Below are 21554 nucleotides of genomic sequence, written 5' to 3'. Positions count from 1 at the left end.
TTTCCTGGGAGGAAACACTGGCGAGCAGCACCTGCGGGAGAGTGACCTGCAGGGTTAGCACCCATCCCAGCACAAATTTCAGTACATCCATTGTGTTTCCGCTTTCTCCCACACTGCACCGGCACACCCTTTCCCTGGGTGGCGTGGAATGAGGGCCTGGTCCATGCAACAACTGAGGCAATGCAGCTTCCCCACCATCAGTCTCCCCAGTGAACTGGTCTTGCAATATTTTACACAACCAAAGTCCAGCAGGGTGTTGCAATCAAAAGGAAGACATTTTAAGACACACAATTGCACAATTTGTGGGACCCAGAATGACTGCTCTCAGCAAGCACACCACCATCTTACCAGAGGTCCGTGAAGGCAGCAACATCTTTAGCTCATTCGCACTGAGCATTAGCATTTAATTGCTTTAATAGAAGACTACATTTTTGTGTAAACTAGAAAAAACACAATGCATTAGGGTCGCCTGAGAGGCTCTTAGACAGGCACGTGGGTGAGAGTGAAAAGGAGGATTGTGTAGGAAGAAAGGGTTAGATGGATCTTACAGTAGGCTAAAAGGTCAGCACAACATCTCGGTCCAAAGGCCATATACTCTACTATACTGTTCTATGTTTGATGTTCTTAATGGCTCAATTCAGAAAGGCAGAAAACTGCTTAAGCATTTACTACTAAATTGGCTAGGATGTTGGCACTTATAAGGGTAAATGTGACAAATCCATACAGACATTTACACGCCAGCACACTTGGGCATGTCACATGAAAATAGAAGTTGCAAACCTAACAGGCCAACTCCATTAGCTATTTGCCAGTAGGGGGTTGTAGGTATTCCCTTCGACAGGGAAATCAATCATCAGATCCTATGGCAGTATCCCTGAGCCCATCCACTTACATCCGTGAAGACGGAAGATATGAATAAGGTAAGTTACAATGGTTTTAATAATTTCTGTTTGCTGCACAGTTTTCCCATTTAAATGTTTTCAGGAATGTAATCTTCATTTAGTCTTTCATTGAATGCTGCTGCATGTCAGTGACAACCAAAAAACATTAAAGAAAATCTTGAAGGCAGTAAAATGTGTAACAAACTAAAAAAAAAATGAAGTGATATACAGAGGGTATCTCTTAAAAATAATGTACTTAAAGGGAAGATTATGCCACAATGTTTGATAGGGGAAAATTTGTGTAGAAACATAAATTATTTGAAATACTTTAGGACTACGCCTATTTTATTTCCATAGTTTTGCCATTTGTACAGTACATGAAGGGTTAATTGTGCTGGTACCCTGTTAAATTTAGGATACATATTCAGACTACAGAAATGGTACTGCATGTGATGCACTGGGAGTGCACCCTTCAAAAAACATTATAGTCACAGGAAAGCTGGGAAACAGTGACTATTCCCAGATGCATGGAGAGAATTAAGATGCAATTTAACATAGGTGTTTTGAATTTCTGAAGGTTTTGACCAAGTGATTAAAGAAAATTTTATTTCCCCTTGTTGCTAAGTCTTTGACAAGGTACAATCAATTTAAAGTTGTTACTCAGTCAGAGGAGAGGGAATAGGGTATTTCACAGAAAGCTTTTGGAGCATGGAATGACTTTCCAAACACAGAGGCAGAGACTAATGCATCTTCAAAGGGAATCAATAAAGATCTGGAGGAGGAAGAGATTCAAGAATATGGAAAGTGTGAAGACCTATGGGATTAAATTTAAATTGCTCTAGCAAAAGCATACATGTGTATAAGGTACCTCTTATTCAGGAACTTAATTTCTCTTCTTCTTCCAAAAATTCTCTATCAAACTGTAATAATGCATTTGACTCTTTTTGCTTCCTCTGCCCCATCTGCTAGCTGACAGAGTTCATTCGTACAGTTGTTCAATTGCAGGACTAGAACTACAGAGAGCTAGACAAATGATCTGGAGCTTGCAAGTTGACAAAAGATGAATCTTAAGTATTTGCCATTATTTTTAGTTGGAGGTATCAAATGAGTAAAATACAGTCATACAGTCATAGAAAAGTACAGCACAGAAACAGGCCCTTCAGCCCATCTAGTCTGGTGGACCATTTAAACTGCCTATCAAATATCTAGACTTCTTCCTGTGGTCCATATTATTCAATGAACTGCATGATCCTCAATGATATCTATGCTATCATACCAATTACCTGTTTCTAAATGAGCCATGTATCCAGTAAAGGAGAGCCACAACACTACTATTTGCCTGACACAGAGCAAATATGCAAGCAAATGACAGGTCTATAAATAGAAAGGTTACTCTATTTCAGCCAGCTCAGCCTATGATGGTTTAACAACAGAAATATCTATATAAATAGGAGCAGATATCAACTAAGTTAATGAATGTTGTGTTAGTTGAACAGTTAAGCACCATTTACTGTCATGCCTACCGTTATTTAATTTGGATTCTACCAGGACTCTCAATCTCATTGAAGCCCACAATCTAAACACTGAGAAAGAAACTTAGAAAACATACAGCACAATACAGGCCCTTCGGCCCACAAAGCTGTGCTGAACATGTCCCTATCTCAGAACTACCTAGGCTTTACCCATAGCCCTCTATTTTTCTAAGCTCCATGTAGCCAACCAGGAATCTCTTAAAAGACCCTATCATTTCCACTTCCACCACCACCGCTGGCAGCCCATTCCACACACTCACCACTCTCGGCATAAAAAAACTTACCCTGACATCTCCTCTGTACCTACTTCCAGGCACCTTAAAACTATGCCCTCTTGTGCTAGTCTTTTCAGCCCTGGGGAAAAGCCTCTGACTATCCACATGGTCAATGCCTCTCATTATCTTGTACACCTCTATCAAGTCACCTCTCATCTTCCATCACTCCAAGGAGAAAAGGCTGAGTTCACTTAACCTATTCTCATAAGGCATGCTCCCCAGTCCAGGCAACAACCTTGTAAGTCTCCTCTGCACCCTTTCTATGGTTTCCACGTCATTTCCTGTAGTGAGGCGACCAGAACTGAGCACAGTACTCCAAGTGGAGTCTGACTAGGGTCCTATACAGCTGCAAAGAGCCAAAGGTGAACTGAGCATCAAGACAGCACATGAGTGGACAATAAATGCTAGCCTTCACTCTGTAAATTAGTAAAAAGAACAATCCTCACTTTCAGTATTTTCTATGTCCATGGTTCTTTATAAAATCAAAACCAGTTTTCACAGATACTAATTTTTAAATTCATTTCTTTAAAAGGTTATATAATAATGCCTCAAAATATGCTGACTACACCTATATACTGTAAATTAGAACATAGAATGCAGAATATAGAACAGTACAACACAGAAATAGGGCCTTCAGCCCACAATGTTGTGCCAAACCAATTAAATTAGTAATTGAATGGCCAACTAAACTAATCTCTCTGCCTGCATGACTTTCATATCCTTTCAGTTTTCTCACAATCATGTGCCTATCTAAAAGTCCCTTTAAAGTGTCTAATGCGTCTGCCTCAACCACCACCTCAGGCAGCGCAGTCCAGACACCCACCAGTCACTGTGTGAAAAAAGTACCTGCCTCTCACGTCTCCTTTGAAATTATCCCCTTTCACTTTAAGTACTTGCCCCTGGGGAAAAGATATTGTCTGTCCACTTATATCTTAAATCTTATAAACCTCAATTAGAACTCCCTTCAGCCTTTGCCTCTGCAGAGAAAGCAACCCAAGTTTGTCCAACCTCTCTCTATGGCACATGTCCTCTGATCCAAGCAGCATCCTGGCGAACCTCTTCAAAATTTCAATATCCTTCCTTTAATGGGGGTGACTAAAAATGTATGCAATACTCCAGATGTGGCATAACTAGAGTTTTATAAGATTGCAACATATCTTCCTGACTTTTGAACTCTAATCCATGTAGCACCCTGGTAAATCTCTTCTACACCTTCTCCAGAACCTTGGCATCCTTCCTGTAATGAGACAACCAGAACTGTATGCAATATTCCATGTGTGGCCGAACTAGAGTTTCTATAAAGCTGCAACATAACTTCCTGACGTTTGAAGTCAGTGTCTTAACCATTAAAGCCAAGTATTCCATATTTCTAACCACCCTATCAACCAATGTAGCCACTTTTAGGGAGCTATGATCTTGGACCCCAAGATCCCTCTGCTCATCAACACTGTTTAGGGTCTTACCTTTAACAGTGTACTGTCTCTTTACAGTTGACCTACCAAAGTACAACACTTGACATTTGTCTGGGTTAAACTCCATCTGTCATTTCTCTGTCCATATCCGCAACTGATCTATTTCCTGCAGTATTCTTTGTCAGTCTTCTGAGCTATCCACATCACCACCAATCTTTGTATCATTTGCAAACTTACTAACTAACCTCCTGGCATTTTCAGGCTGGTCATTTATATACACACAGATAGCGGAGGTCCCAGACCAGATGCCTGCAGAACACCAGTAATCACAGACCTCCAGCTAGAATAAATCCCTTCGACCAGTATCCTCTGTCTTCTATTAGCAAGCCAGTTCTCAATCCAAACAGCCATTCACCCTGGATCCTATGCGTCTTAGTCTTCTGGATGAGCCTCCTATGAAGGATCTTGTCAACTGGCTTATCCATATAGACAACATCCACAGCTACCTTCATCAATCATCCTTGTAACCTCATCAAAAAATCAATCAAGTTAGGAAAACATGATTTGCCCCGCACAAAGCCATGCTAGCTTTCACTAATTAGGCAATAGTTTTCAGAATATTCTCAAAAAAGGGGCATCAAAACTTTCCAGTAAAATATGAACAACTAACCTAGCAATATCAGTGGATGCAATACTGACACATTTGCATAGCATTTTTATGTGCTACTTTGACCAAAGCAGTTGCTTTACAATAACTAACCAAACTAAACGTGGATTTGCTAATACCACAAGCAGTAATTGCTCACAAGCATCTAACCCAGGGTGCAGTTGAATGAAGATTTTGCTTGTGTGAAATATTGAAATGTATCGGTGTTTAAGTAAACACAAATGGCAATTGAAAAACTTAATGTTTTATTAGCAATAATCACAACTTCAGGAATATTATCATCTCTACAATGTATTTTAGAATTTAATACTCTCATTCTTTTGAATTTTAATTTTGCCTGGACTGAATTGAATGTGTTAATAATATTAAGTTACTTCAATGAGATTATCTTATCTGTAGTCTTTCTGAGCCTCCATCTTTCTAACTATTGTTACCCTATAGATCACAGCAACCTTTCTTTTACAAAGTCTCAATGTGTGTTAAACATTTGGGAATAGAATGGTATCATACAGTGAGAACCACCTTCATCAGATCTTATTAAATATGTTTATAAACACTTGTTATTCTTCAACTTAATTCCCAGAAACCTGAGCAGCCTTCCAAGTGTAAAAGAAATTTAACAGCAAGGATCAAATTAAATATTGAATTCACTGTCAACAGACCTGGTGTTAGGGCTTGGTGACTAGATTATTTTCAATGAAAGAAGGAAGTTTGTTTCTGAAAGAATGAAAGTGTCCAAATTGTCGTCCAAAGAATTTGTTGTAGTACCATCTACCTTTTATGTTTGTATTGGCACAAAAAGGGCAACTTCTCATCCAGAGCACTTCTGTTAATGTTTGTTAACAATAATGACATTGTGGCTTACACAGATGCAGCTGTTGCAAGAATGTATTACTTAATAGAGCTGGATCAAATTCCTAGAACATTTGTCTCCCACGTTAAGTCTTGGAGTCAGAAAATTACCTTTCTCACAAAGAATAAACAGGGCCCTGTTTTAGTGGGATTTTTGCCATTTTTTTCTTCATATTAAATGAAAATATTGTTAACACGGGTAATATTTTACATCAGATTTGACTCTTCATGTCCACATTCTTAGGAAAGTAGACAATTTCAGATTTACTACTGTTTTTAACAATGTTTTAAATATGTTTCTAAATGCAGTTTCTGAATTGTGTAACAATTTGAATTCTACACTGTTTTGTTCAGTTGGATACATGAAAAGCTCGCAGAGGGTTGGATAAGTTTTGCACTGTAATAATAACCACTCACTCTCAGATGAAACATGTATATGTTGCTTTCGAATCAGAAAATCTAAGGTAAAGCAACACACACAAAATGCCGGAGGAACTCAGCAGGCCAGGTAATATGTGAAATTGGGAGAAGGAAGAGGGGTGAATTAAAGAGCCGGGAAGTTGATTGATGAAAGAGATAAAGGGCTGGAGAAGGGGGAAGGACCGAGGCCAAGGAAGAAAGGGAAGGGGAGGGAGCACCGGAGGGAGGTGATGGGCAGGTATGGAGATAAGGCGAGAGGGGGAAACAGGAGTGGCAAATAGTGAAGGAGAGGTGGGAGCAATAGATCCTGCCTGGGCTGCTGATTTCCTCCAACATTTTATGTGTATTGCTTTGGATTTCAAATGTTCTCATGTTTGAGATCTAAGATAAAATTTGGATTAATCTATTGGAATCACAAATGGATTGTTGGGGTGAGAGGCCTTCTGGTTTTTGTCTTTGGTCTGTAGACACAAGACCCAATAGTTAGAAGCCTTTATTGGTTCTGATGTCTTTCAGGGATAAACCTATTGCCCTTGCCCGGTCTGGACCATATATGATTCCAAACATATGGGTGAGTAAACTGCTTCCTGAAATAGCCTAACAAACTTTTCATTCATAGAAAAGTCCCTTCCAACTGAATCAACCTTTCAGAGCCATGAACATCTTTGGGCAGGTTTCTAAATTAGGATGGATGGGAGAGTGCCAAGCAATAGCTTGACACATATCGAATATACACACGAATCCGTACCTTACAGAGAACTTGTCAGACTCCTCCATCACAATCGGTGGGTAGATCCTACCCAGTTGTAGGGCACATGCATTGCAGTGGTACATAGTCAAAGAGGACTGGTCCTGGGATTGTTCTGTACTCATCCCATAAAGTCTAATGGCAGCTGGTCAAATACGGGAGCAGGGTATTTCCCTGCTGTAATACCTGTCACTTATTAGCTTAGCTCTGCACCTTATCAATATCCTGTTGTAACCTATTACAAACTTCTACACGATCCAACCTTCAACTTTTGAGTCATATACAATTTACTCTTTCTCCCTTCCACTTCCTCATCCAAGTTATTTATAAAAAATCACAAAGAGCAAGGGTCCCAGATCAGCAGCACACCACTGATCATGGAACTCCAGCAGAATACTTTCCATCTCCAATCATCCTCTACCCTCCGTGGGCAGGCAAATTGTAAGCCAACACAAGAAATCTGCAGACGGTGGAAATGCCAAGTAATTTATAAATCCATGTAGTCAAATCTCCCTGGATCCCATGCCCCTTGACTTTCCAAATGAGCTTACCATGCAGAACCTTGTTGAATGCCTCAGTGAAATCCATATACACCATATCCACTGCTCTATCTTCATCAATTTGTTTTCTCACTTCCTCAAAAAGTCAATCACGTTTGTAAGGCACAGCTTATGCCTCATAAAGCCATGTTGACTATCACTAATCAGACTATGCTTCTCAAAATGCTGGTATTAATTATATTATCTTTAAGAATCTTCTCCAAGAGCTTGCCCACAGTGCTGCAAGACTGGTCTATAACTCTCAGGATTTCCCCCATTACCTTTCTCGAACAAAGTAGTAACATTTGCCATCTTCCAATCTTATGGTACTACTCCTGTGGCCAGAGAGGATGCAAAGATCATCACTGAAGGTGCAGCAATCTCTCCCGAAGTTTACCATGGTTACCTGGGATATATTCCATTCGGCCCCTGGGGTTATCTATTCAAACATTTTTCAAAAGTTCCAACACATCCTCTTTCTTCACTTCAACATGTTGCAGCACATTAGCCTGTTCTATGCAGACTTCACATTTAGAAAATAGAACATGCAACACTACAGCACAGCTGAGGCCTTTCGGCCCATGATATTGTGCTGAACATTTAAACAACTCTATAAATCTAGCCTTTCCATACTACATAGCCATTTGTCAAGGTCCCTCTCACTGGTGAATACTGAAGCATAGTATTTACTGAGGACCTCCCAACCTCCTCCAACACCAGGCATGTTTTGCCTTCTATCCCTGATTAGTCCTATCCTCACTCTAGTTATCCTCCTATTTTTCATATACGTGTAGAACACCTATGGTATTTTTATTTCATCCTTTTCACTAAGGTCTCCTCAAGCCCCCTTTTAACTCTCCTAAGTCCCTTAAATCCCTTCCTGGCTGCCTTATAACTCTGAAGATCACTGTCTGATGTTTGCTTCCTAAACTTTAAATCTGCTTCCTTTTTTCTCGACTAAATGTTCCATCACTCATGTGAACCATGGTTCCTTTGCCCTACCATCCTTTAGTGTGATGAACCTATGCAGAACACCATGTAAGTGCTCTCTAACCAACCTCTGCATATCCGGTGGACATATCCGAGAGAATATTTGCTCCCAACTTACATTCCAAATGTCCTAATAATCTCATAATTAGCCCCTCTCAATTAAATGATTACCCATACTGTCTGCTGCTATCCTTATTCAAGGCTATGGTAAGGGTCAGAGAATTGTGGTCACTATTACTGAAATGTTCAGCCACTGAGAGATCTGCCTCCTGACCAGATTCATTACCTAGTTCTAGATCCAGTATGGCCTTTATTCTAATTGGCTTGTCCACATATTGTGTGTGGACGTACATAACAAATTCTGCCCAAACTAAACCTTTTGCACTAAGGAGGTGCCAGTCAATATTAGGGAAGTTGAAGTCATTCAAGACAAAAACCCTGTTATTTTTGCACCTTTTCCAAAATCTGCCTCATGAGCTGTTTCTCTGTGTCTCTGCTGCTAATGTGGGGCCTATAGAATACCTCCAGTAAAGTGATTGCTCCCTTCCTGTTTCTGACTTCCTCCCAAACTGACTCAGTAGAAGATTCCTCTATGATGTCCTGCCTTTCTGCAGCTATGATACTATCCCTGATTAACAATGTCACTCCCTCACTTCTCTTAACCTCGATTCCCATTCCTTTTTAAAATATCTAAACCCTGGAGCATCCAACAGCCATTTCTGTCCTTGTGACAGCCAAGTGTCTGTAATGGCCACAATGTCATAGTTCTATGTAGTGATCCATGATCTAAGTTCATCACCTTTGTTCCTGATACTCCTTTCAACCAATGCATTTATGCCCTATCCACTGCTTATCCTTCCTCACAGATTGTCAGTACCTCCAGTTGAACTCTGTCATTTTGTGTGTTCCTGCATAGCTGTCAGTCTGTGGTTTTGTATTGCCATGTGCTCCTGTCTCTGCTCCTGCTCTATTCCGGCCCCTGTATCACTGAGTACTCCATCTCTCATCTATTTCTCATTATTACCTATTTTGCTGCCACTTCTGTCTCAATGTGCTCCACCTATCATCTGCTCTCTGTATATTGCTCGGTGTATTTCAGTCCTGTGTTTTCACCTGTTTGTTGCTAGATTGTGCCAGTGAATGTTTCTGAGCCTTTCCAGCATTCGGATCTGAACTCTGTCTGTATGTATATTGACTCTGCCTGTTACCCGATTCTGGTTTTTGGATCTCTCTGGAATTTTTGATCTCCACCTGAACTTTGATGTTGTCTTTGTTGCCTCTCTAGATTTGCTACTCAGTAAATATCACAGTGTGCAGAGTATTTGGTCTGTGATTGGGTCCCTGCTTCGGTGCCCAGACACAGATTCTCTAAACGTTGTGTCAACCTTTACACTAACTTCTCCATCATCTGACCTATCGCTTTGGTTCCCATCTCTCTGTCAACCTAGTTTAAATCAACCGCCACAGCTCTAGCAAACCTCACAAGGACATTAGTCCCTTTTGTACAGGGCATACATACCTTCCACAGAAGAAACCCAGTGATCCATAAGACTGAAACTTTGCTCCCTACACTAATTCCTCAGCCACACATTCATCTGTCATTTCACCCTGCTCTTACCCTCACTGGCATGTGACTAAGACAGTAATCCCAAGGTTACTACTTTAGATGTTGAGATGTTTCCACTAGTGGGACAATCTCAAAAGTGAGGGCATTGTTGGCAGATTAGGAGATCACTTAAAACTGATGTGCATCATAACCATCTCTCAGATGCTGGTGGATCTCTGGAATTCTCTGAACTAAAGGTTGAGGAAACTAGATCAATGAGGGTGTTTAGAAAGAGAAGTATGTTTATTCAATTAGGAAATGAAGACCTATGGGGAAACTGGTACATAAAGGAGGTAATACTTGGGGTAGGTCAGCGATGATCATATTGAAAGGCAGGGAAGATATGAGGAACCAAGTTGCCTACTCCTGTTCCTTTTTTCTTACCTTCTTTATTATGAAATGCAATAATCATAGGGTGTGTCAGTTGTCACACTGTATTTAATAATGTTCCTAAAAGAAAGATGGTTTGGAAACTTCAGACATACGAAACAAATATGGCACAGACAGTGCCAATCCTTATTCTGACTTCTGAGACATGCCTATTAGAACCAGGCAGAACTCTGCTAAAGATGTTTCCAGCTACACTTAAAAGGGGCACACCTGAGACAGCATGCTTGAGAGTGGAAAGATAAAACTCCATGCCAGAAACTGCTTGTTAGTGCAGTTAGTGCTAAGTTATGCAAAGGGAGATAAAATATTGATAGAATATGTCCCAAAATGGCCGGTGACATGAAACTATCCAGAATGAGCTCAACTTCTCCGTTCTATTCCATTATGAAAACTGCGTCTGACACAACTGCCAATACCTCAAATATGCCCCCCTCTTATCCTTGTATCATCTACCCCAGGGATTCTCAACTGCCTTCAGCTAATCATAACTTGGAGCCAAACGTCTTCTCATCTGTTGTTCCCACCATTATTTTCTGCCTGTGAGTTTTTACTTAGCAAGTGAGATTCCAGCCAGCTACTAAAGTAATTTAATGCAGTATACAATGTCAAGAGTCCCTGGTGGCTTTGAGAGTGATAGTTTGGCCAGAGAGCAAGGAGGGAATATTGTCTTTGTGTGCTTGTGAGCAATAGTGAAGAACCCTTTAATTGCAATTGCCAGGTAAGAAGACAGAAGCCTAGCTATCTTAATGCAGAATACTTTTGCTTGCAGTATTTGCGAGCGAAAAGTATCAATTACTTTGATAGCAAAATTTTACTTATTGCTTCAAGGTATAGATTGTGCCTCCAGCCAAGATAATAGAATGAGGTCACCAGCATCCCATTGGGAGCTATTGTCTAAGTCAGGAGGAAGTGTTTGAAGTATAGTAAAACGTACAGCAATATAAAGAATGAACATGTTGCCTTTGGAAATCAAATTTCTGAGGAAGGTCTCAAGTCCACAGTTCATCAGGAAATGTAGAGAATTTGAACTCTGGAGGCTAAAAACCAGATTTTATTATTTACTTGTCATTCTTTTATTGTCAATATTGCTAAAATGTAGACACTTCTTTATTACTAGAGCATGATGTCAGTCAGATAAAGCCATTATCAACTAACCTGGTTTCTCAAAAGGCAAGTAATAATTGGCAGAGCTCTCATAATTCCTACAGAAAATACCTTCCATTATATGAAGAAATTAGCTGCCATTCCTCATACTTTCAGTGTCAGTGGAAATAATTCCACCAAATCCGTGGAAGATTGTTGGCGGTTGTTATGATGCTTTTATTTTTAGAATTTTTTACACACTGGAAAAAATGAAGATTATTATAGACCCCAATTAAAATTTTCCACACTCCATTACCTGGCCCAGACAAAGGGCATTCTGTAAATTGAGGGATTTCACTTAAAGGGCCAGGAACTCATTTGTCACTGTTTGTATTCTTCCAGCCAGAAACCACCCCCGGACCTCCATTGGTCAGTCTAAGACTCCCACCAGGATTTCCTCCCCAGTCTGTGTGTGTTGGTTGGCTCAGACACTGCCAACTGCTGCAGGCATCTTCCTTTTAAACTTATATTTATTAGCTTCAAATCTCAAAATAGTAGGAGTCTCCTATGAGAAAAACAGGCAAAATCTACCCATTCCTTCTTCTTGAAAACTTAAAAGCCATTTTGAGCAAAGCAATGGAAAAAGTATCAAGATGCTTGGCTAGAAGATCAGAGAGCTGAAGAAGATCTTGAACTCAAAGGCAGGTCATTCCTATTTAACAATGGGAAGCATTTTACTTACTGCTTCTCCACAGTAAAACAAATGTAAACAGTGTAAGTTCAGAGCATATTTAATAGCAATTTTTAATTAAAATAGTTGGTGGCTCAATGCCATAGCTAGTAGAGAAATGCTTTGTAGCACCTGGGACCTGTGCTTAATCATGACCTTGGGTACTGTATATATTGTTTGCATAGTTTCCTTCCACAATTCAAAGATGGGATGGGACTGTAAACTTAGTGGGTCAGTGAATGATAGAATGGGATGGGAGTTGAATATTGATGAAAAATGTAGGGAGAATAAAAATAGGATTGGTGATTATGGATAGTTAATAGGCTCGATCGACCTATTAACTATCCATGTAATAGACTGAAGGGCTGGTTTCTATGCTGTATTCCTCTACGACTGTAATTTTGTTTGCGATAGTAAAAATGGCAGAACATAAAAATAATCAATTTAATTGTTTAACCTTTAAAGATATTGGTTGAAATAAAAGATTTGATAGGTTAGCTATAAATCTTGTTTTCCTTGTATTAAACCACCTTAAGACTATTACTTCATTAGCAAAAGAAGTATTTGCATACATCAAATAATTAACTTGTATGGCAAGCTGCAAAATAGATGCATCATTTATAACAGCAATTTTTACTGGATAATTACTGTTGGCAAAGTCTTGGATTTGTTACCCCTCTCCATCTTCAATACCAGAAAAAGACTGTCACTAAATAACACTGCAGATGGTTCAACCGAATAGCCTACTATGGGTTCATTTATGCAAAAGAACATTAATGTGGGAAATGTAACAAAACTTTTTAATTGTATTATTTATAGAATGCTCATGCTTTCAGCATATCTTTACTGTGAATATGCTTTAACCATTTCTTTGCATTTCACTATATGAAGACAATTTGTGGCAAATTATAGGACACCTTCAAAAACTTAATATGAAAGAGGAGATAAAGGGAATGGGTGAGACAGACAGAAAGGGACAGTCATCTTATTAATCTGGATACACTTGTATCTTAGTAAAGAAAATGCATTATATCAAAGAAATGGAAATATTGAAAATACCCAGCATACTATGCAGTGCCTTTAAAATGAAAAAGAATTAAAAGTATAAGATAAAAAGTATTAATTTACTACATCTATGATCTTTCATGGGAAGTGGAAATAGTTAAGAGACAGAGAAAAAGGGTGGAGAGGTGTTCAAAAGAGGAGAACAGCAATTGCTTAATATAGTGGAAGATACAAAAGACTAAATGTACTACTAGACTAACACTTGACCGGTTGGTGCAGTAGTGTCATCAGCACCAGACTTCAATGTGAATGGTTCCAAGTTCAAATTCGAATGTGGCCGGCTCCTTTTACACTTTCCATCCATGCTATGCTAAGCCCGGCCTCAGAAAAAAACAGTAAAAGTGCTACAGAAATGGCAAAAATGCCATCTAGTGTGCCACAAGGCGTGAAAAGGAACAACAAGATTAATACTAAAGTAGTAATTCAAGAGTAGTACTACAGCAAGGCAACACAAGTCATAAGGAGATTAAATTACCTGAGGGATTTGGAACAAATACTGGAAATTTAAAAATAAAAATGACACAATATTTATGAAATGAAATTACTAAATGCAATGTTAACTTCCGAAGGCTTAGTCAGAAGGCGAGGTGCTGTCTTTGGCCCTGAATTGACCTTGGTTGGAACAGAATAGGAAGTAAAAATGAAAATGCAATAACGATTTAAATTTATGGATGATTGAAATCATGAAATCCTGCGGACTGATTTTGTAGATGAGATCACAGTATGAACTTGAATGGAAAGAAATACAAGGAAAACACTACTTCACATGGGAATATTTAGGGATGTGAACAGAAGAGCTAAAAGGGGAAATTTTACATCTACTTTTCTGTTTTGCATTTCATTTTTAGCTCCATAGGATTTTGATTTTGTACTCTGCTATAGTTTGCTATTTGGTATTTTGTGCATAGAAGACCAAAGCAAAGCTTCAAATGGTATGATAAATTTATTATTTATGGAAGTTTTGTATTAAAATTGTTTTAAACCTAATAGGAGTTTATATAACATCTCTTTTTACAAGTCCCATACAATATTTTTCCTGAAATATTAACAACTGATTTACATTATGTAATTTAATTAAGCTTGCACAATTCTCTGCAGATCATATAAGGGAAGTCTAATACAATATGTTATGTTAAATGATTCATAAATTAGATTCACATATTCAGGACTAATAGATTTTTCTTTCCTGTTGCAGAGACATTTAGCTATGAATCACTTACAGATTTCAATTTTAGTCAGGTATTCAACACATAAAAATAAAGAAACAAGGATAAGGTTTGTTATTTATGTTATAATTTTTTAGTATCAAAGACCTGCAAATATAGTTACCTGTATAACTAGTTGTCCCACAAAGATTGCCATGTATGGAATTATGTTAATTGATTAAAACATACGCACTCTCTTAAACTTCATAGATCTTTATTTTTAAAAATACAATTTAAGAAGATGTGTCTCTTTGAGAAGGACATTTTCAATTCCTTGTGAGATGGTGAGTTTTGTAGAAATAAGACATCAAATTCAAACCCTGTTTGTTTGCTTAAAATGTGTGCCTGAATCCAAGTAATTGAAAGAACATTGCCTCAGTGCCACTAAACCTTGGTGAGGATGAAGCTGCAGATGCTGCAAATCAGAAATAAAACCAGAAAACATTGGGACAAACTTTGTTTTGGTCCTACTCTGGCTCCCTCCCTCAGCTTTTCTTCCAGTGCACTCAGCTGGTCAGAAACACTTATGGAAAATAATAAACATGATATTTCAAGTCAGACACTTTGTCAGAACTGGAAAAGAAGGAAATCAAGTTAGTTTAAAGTTACCGACAGGGAGGAGAAATGATGGATAGGTCAAAGGGAATATCTTTGACAGGTACATGTCAGTGTGAGAATAAATTGTTGATGAAGTCATGTAATTGATACATTAATGAGGACTATAAGAAAGAGAAAACACACACGAGGGAAGATTAAAGTTATGAAATATAGAACGGTTCAAGAATGAAAACACAAAAGAACTGAAAAACTGCAAAGTTCAGAACCATAGGAAATGCTCAGCATGTCAGATCAAGCTTATAAAACGAGTAACATTGAGCCAATATTACAAATGGAAAAAGCAAGGGAACTTAAGCTGTAGAACTCAACATTAACTCTGGATGGCTTCAACATGCTCAGATGGAAGATGGGGTGCCTCATTGCTTGTCAGTTTAGCATATACTGATTTTCTCCAGTTATTTGATATATAAGATTAAGATGATTGACCAATACAACATGCATGTTTATGTTAGCCTCATTTTATTGATGCAGGAGGCCACAAAAGATGGGTCAGAGCAGTGAATTAAAGTAGCAGGCAACAGGAAGCTAAGGATTGGTCATGCAGGTTCTTTGAAAAGTGGTCACTCAATTTGTGTTTGGTTTCTTCAGCATGGAGAAGAGACTACATTATGAACACTGAATTTAGATTAGGTGACATGCAAGTGAATTGTTGCTTTAAAAAACTGTTCAGATTTCTGGACGGTGGGAAGAACAGATTTTGCCATAAGAAATCGTTGATGAAGGTGTTAGAGTTGACTTAGTATTTGCTTAGAGTAAATACTATTTGTAAATAGTATTTGTTGGGTAAATTGAAGGGATTAAAGGCAGATAAATCCCCAGGGCCGGATGGTCTGCATCCCAGAGTGCTTAAAGAAGTAGCCCAAGAAATAGTGGATGCATTAGTGATGATTTTTCAAAACTCCTTAGATTCTGGATTAGTTCCTGAGGATTGAAGGGTGGCTAATGTAACCCCACTTTTTAAAAAAGGAGGGAAAGAGAAACCAGGGAATTATAGATTAGTTAGTCTGACATTGGTGGTGGGGAAAATGCTAGAGTCGGTTATCAAAGATGTGATAACAGCACATTTGGAAAGAGGTGAAATCATCGGACAAAGTCAGCATGGATTTGTGAAAGGAAAATCATGTCTGACGAATCTTATAGAATTTTTTGAAGATGTAACTATTAGAGTGGATGGAGAGAGCCAGTGGATGTGGTATATTTAGGTTTTCAAAAGGCTTTTGACAAGGTCCCACACAGGAGATTAGTGTGCAAACTTAAAGTGCATGGTATTGGGGGTATGGTATTGATTTGGATAGAGAATTGGTTGGCAGACAGGAAGCAAAGAATGGGAGTAAACAGGACCTTTTCAAAATGGCAGGCAGTGACTAGTGGGGTACCGCAAGGCTCAGTGCTGGGACCCCAGTTGTTTACAATATATATTAATGATTTAGATGAGGGAATTAAATGCAGCATCTCCAAGTTTGCTGATGACACAAAGCTGGGCGGCGGTGTAAGCTGTGAGGAGGATGCTAAGAGGATGCAGGGTGACTTGGATATGTTAGGTGAGTGGGCAAACTCATAGCAGATGCAATTTAATGTGGATAAATGTGAGGTTATCCACTTTGGTTGCAAGAACAGGAAAACAAATTATTATCTGAATGGTGGCCGATTAGGAAAAGGGGAGATGCAACGAGACCTGGGTGTCATTGTACACCAGTCATTGAAGGTGGGCATGCAGGTACAGCAGGCGGTGAAAAAGGCAAATGGTATGTTGGCATTCATAGCAAAAGGATTTGAGTACAGGGGCAGGGAGGTTCTACTGCAGTTGTACAAGGCCTTGGTGAGACCACACCTAGAATATTGTGTGCAGTTTTGGTCCCCTAATCTGAGGAATGACTTTCTTGCCATAGAGGGAGTACAGAGAAGGTTCACCAGATTGATCTCTGGGATGGAAAGACTTTCATATGAAGAAAGACTGGATCGACTAGGCTTATACTCACTGGAATTTAGAAGATTGAGGGGGGATTTTATTGAAACGTATAAAATTCTAAAGGGATTGGACAGGCTAGATGCAGGAAGATTGTTTCCGATGTTGGGGAAATCCAGAATGAGGGGTCACAGTGTAAGGATAAAGGGGAAGCCTTTTAGGACCGAGATGAGGAAAAACTTCTTCACACAGAGAGTGGTGAATCTGTGGAATTCTCTGCCACAGTTGAGGCTGGTTCATTGGCTATACTTAAGAGGAAGTTAGATATGGCCCTTGTGGCTAAAGGGATCAGGGGGTAGGGAGAGAAAGCAGGTACAGGGTTCTGAGTTGGATGATTAGCCATGATCATACTGAATGGCGGTGCAGGCTCAAAGGGCTGAATGGCCTACTCCTGCACCTATTTTCTATCTTTCTCGAGTGCTTTTCGAATGGTGAAAGAAAACATGTGTCTGATGATGGAATCTTCTTGGAAGTAGTGAATTTGCAAATACCCATCAGCATTCAATGCAAGGGCTGATGGGGTAGAAAGTAAAGACCCTGGGAAAATTATCCTTGCTTTGTCCAAGGTAGGGGGAATAAGAGTGGAAATTCAAGAAATGGAAATGATGTAGATAAGGACCTTGTCAACTATGGTAGTAAGTAAGCAGTACCAAAATAGTCAGAAAGGGAGGCAGCCTGATCAGGACAAAAACCAACAACAGTTCAATATATCCCACAGAATGACAGGTATATAGAACATAGAATATTGCAGCACAGTACAGGCCCTTTGGCCCACAATGTTGTGCCGACACTTAAACCCTGCCTCCCATATAAACCCCCACCTTAAATTCCTCCATATACTTGTCTAGTAGTCTTTTAAATTTCACTAGTGTATCTGCCTCCACCACTGACTCAGGCAGTGCATTCCACGCACCATCCACTCTCTGAGTAAAAAACCTTCCTCTAATATCCCACTTGAACTTCCCACGCCTTACCTTAAAGCCATGTCCTCTTGTACTGAGCAGTGGTGCCCTGGGAAAGAGGCGCTGGCTGTCCACTCTATCTATTCCTATTATCTTGTATACCCCTATCATGTCTCCTCTCATTTTCCTTCTCTCCAAAGAGTAAAGCCCTAGCCCCCTTAATCTCCGATCATTATCCATACTCTCAAAACCAGGCAGCATCCTGGTAAATCTCCTCTGTACCCTCTCCAATGCTTCCACATCCTTCCTATAGTGAGGCAACCAGAACTGGACACAGTACTCCAAATGTGGCCTAACCAGAGTTTTATAGAGCTGCATCATTACATCGCGACTCTTAAACTCTATCCCTCGACTTATGAAAGCCAACACGCCATAAGCTTTCTTAACTACCCTATCTACCTGTGAGGCAACTTTCAGGGATTTGTGGACATGTACCCCCAAATCCCTCTGCTCCTCCACACTACCAAGTATCCTGCCATTTACTTTGTACTCTGTCTTGGAGTTTGTCCTTCCAAAGTGTACCACCTCACACTTCTCCGGGATGAACTCCATCTGCCACTTCGCAGCACCACTGATCTGTTAAAGGAGAGTGCAATTAATACAGCTAGGTGAATGATGGGGTTGGTGAAGTGGAAACTTACTGAGGGCTCTCTGATCTCCTGAGTATGATATGGAGGTGTAGAGTGACTGTATGTACTAGATTTGGGGTGTAAGGCAAAACTTGGCTGTTCTGGGCTGTGGCATTACAAGGCAGGGAACAATGGAAGCACCATCTTCTTAGTATAAGCCCAGTCCACTTTATCTCATCTCACAGAGCAATTCCCTTACCTCACAAGTGTGGTGAATCTTCATCACAACCCTTTTCCTAAGGGAGATGGACCACATATGTATAGAATATTCCAGATATAATCTCACTTGGGTCCAATCAGGTTCCAGAAAGAGACCTGCTTTACACATATCCTCTGGTGCCATAAGAACAACCTCTTACTCAATGTCAGGAGGAGGAAACCAGAGGTTAATGAGCCACCTCACTACAGGATCAAAGGTGGAGAGGGTCAGCAACCTTAAATTCTTCAGTTTTATTATTTCGGAGGACCAGTCCTGTGCCCAGCATTTATGGTAATTATGAAGAAACCCCAGTTGCACCTTTACTTCCATAAGAGTTTGTGAGGATTTGGCATGAGATCTAAAACTTTGACAAACTCCTATAGATGTGTAGCGGAGAGTATACTGCCTGGCTGCATCACAACCTGGTATGGAAACATCAATGTCCTTGAAAGGAAAATCCTACAAAAAGTCATGAATATGGCCCAGTCCATCAAAGGTAAAGCCCTCCCCACCATTGAGTACATCTACATGAAGTGCTGCTGCAGAAAAGCAGCATCCATTATCAGGGACCTCACCATCCAGGACATGCTCTCTTCTCACTGCTGCCATCAGAAGTGAGGTACAGGAGCCTCAGAACTCACACCACCAGGTTCAGGAACAATTATTACCCCTCAGCTATTAGGCTCTTGAACCACAGGGGATGACTTCACTCAACTTCACATGCCTTATCATTGAAATGTTCCCACAACTGATGGACTCAATTTCAAGGACTCTTCATCTTATGCTCTCAATATTTATTGTGTATTTATATATATATTTTTTGTATTTGAACAGTTTGTTGTCTTTTGCACACTGACAGAACACAAGAGCATGTAGTCTTTCATTGTTTCTATTATGATTATTATTCTATGGATTTATTGAGTATGTCTACCAGGAAGATGAATCTCAGGGTTGTATACACTGTCATTTATGTACTTACATAAAAACATTTACTTTGAAGTTTGAATCCTTGGAAATCTGAAAGTGTATTCATCACCTGAGCAAAACCTCAGGTTATTGGATATCAATTCTGTTAGATTTATAGACTTCCACACCCAACGATATTTCTAATATAAACACGAGGAAATCTGTAGATGCTGGAAATTCAAGCAACACACACAAAATGCTGGTGGACCACAGCAGGCCAGGCACCATTCAGTCCGAGACCCTTCATCAGGACATTCGGTCAGTCCTGACGAAGGGTCGCAGCCTGAAATGTCGACAGGGCTTCTCCTTATAGATGCTGCCTGGCCTGCTGTGTTCCACCAGCATTTTGTGTGCATATTTGTGTGTGTGTTGCTAATACTTCTGTTATTTCTGTTATCATGTTAGCTATAATGAATCTTATTGTGGAAGGTAAATGCTGACTCTAATTAGTGTTACTGATTTCTCTTTTCTAACTCGTCCATGTATGTGATAGTATTTTCTATAACTGTGGTACATTAGAACTAAGTTTTTTTTTCTTCACTGAAGCAGTTTATGTCCAACATTTTAAGTCAAAATAGCAGGAATTGCTTTGAGTCTGAGAGATTACTCTTAACTTTGTAAAAGCTGCGCTAAAAGCTTCAAGCAACTCATGACTTAGTAAGGTGTTAGCTGGGAATGCAGGGAACAGGAGGGTAATTGATCGGCCCTCCTATTTGCAGGATATGATCAGTTGTGTTTCCTCCACGATGAGACTTCCCTCGGGACAGCTTTTCAGTACAGCTATGAAGTAGATGAAGGAATGAAGAATTTTACACCCATATTTGAAGTCATCATTAATTTACTTGATTCTGTGAATCATGTAAATAAAATTAGGCCATTGAAATGGGCATTGCCTGATTAACTGAGTGCGTAAAACCATGGCAATGGGAGTCTGATGTGAGATTATCCACTTTATTCAAAGGTTAGATCAAAATACATTCCAAATAGTGAGATTAGTACTTTAGAGGATATGTGAGATTTAGAAAATATTCTCAGTAAAAATATAAATAAAAGTAAATTAAAAGTGTTGTTTTAATGGGATAGTCATCGTAAATATACGAATGGCACAGTTATATACAGTTCTCATTGGTAGTGTTAGTTTCTGGCCACAAAACCAAAGAATGGCTACATTGGTTTTGGAACAGGTGTAGTACAAACTCACCAGACTAAGGCCAGTGTAATTTAGTGTACAACAGTGTTCATTTAGAGATATGGCCTGTACTCCTTTAAGCATGGAAATGGTATAATTGTGTTGCTAAATGTAAGTAATTAAAAGAGGAGATAGAGAGAAACTTTTTCGTCTGATTGTGATGGGGAAACAGGGAGGAGGAATAGTAGCTGAGAGACTCAGTCAAGAACAAGATAATAACTTGGTAATTAGAGATTGATTTTTCAGGAAATATGGTGGAAGTGTAACACACTGAGCCAAATAAAAAAAAATTATGGAGGCTGGATCAAATGAAAATTTCAAAATTAAGAACGATAGACTTGTATTTGGCACAGATATTCAAAGACATGAAAACAAGCTGGGTAGAGGAAAAAAGATATCAATCAGCTGTAACTTGCTTGAGGTGCTGTGTCTTACTTATGTGCCTACATTCCTAATGTTTAAAGCTTGCTTCTTAATTATCTCGTTGCCAACAAAGTGGTGCAAGACTATCTTAGACAGGTGTTTGACCAATAACTGCCAAAGCTAAATATACTGGCAGATCAGAACTTCATTTCTTAATTACATTGCACTTTATGCATGAATGTAACATAAATCCAGCAGTTTAAGCAG

The sequence above is a fragment of the Hypanus sabinus genome, chromosome 5 (genome assembly GCF_030144855.1).
Source record: "Hypanus sabinus isolate sHypSab1 chromosome 5, sHypSab1.hap1, whole genome shotgun sequence".
Classification (NCBI taxonomy): Eukaryota; Metazoa; Chordata; class Chondrichthyes; order Myliobatiformes; family Dasyatidae; genus Hypanus; species Hypanus sabinus.
This window is presented reverse-complemented; position numbering follows the sequence as displayed.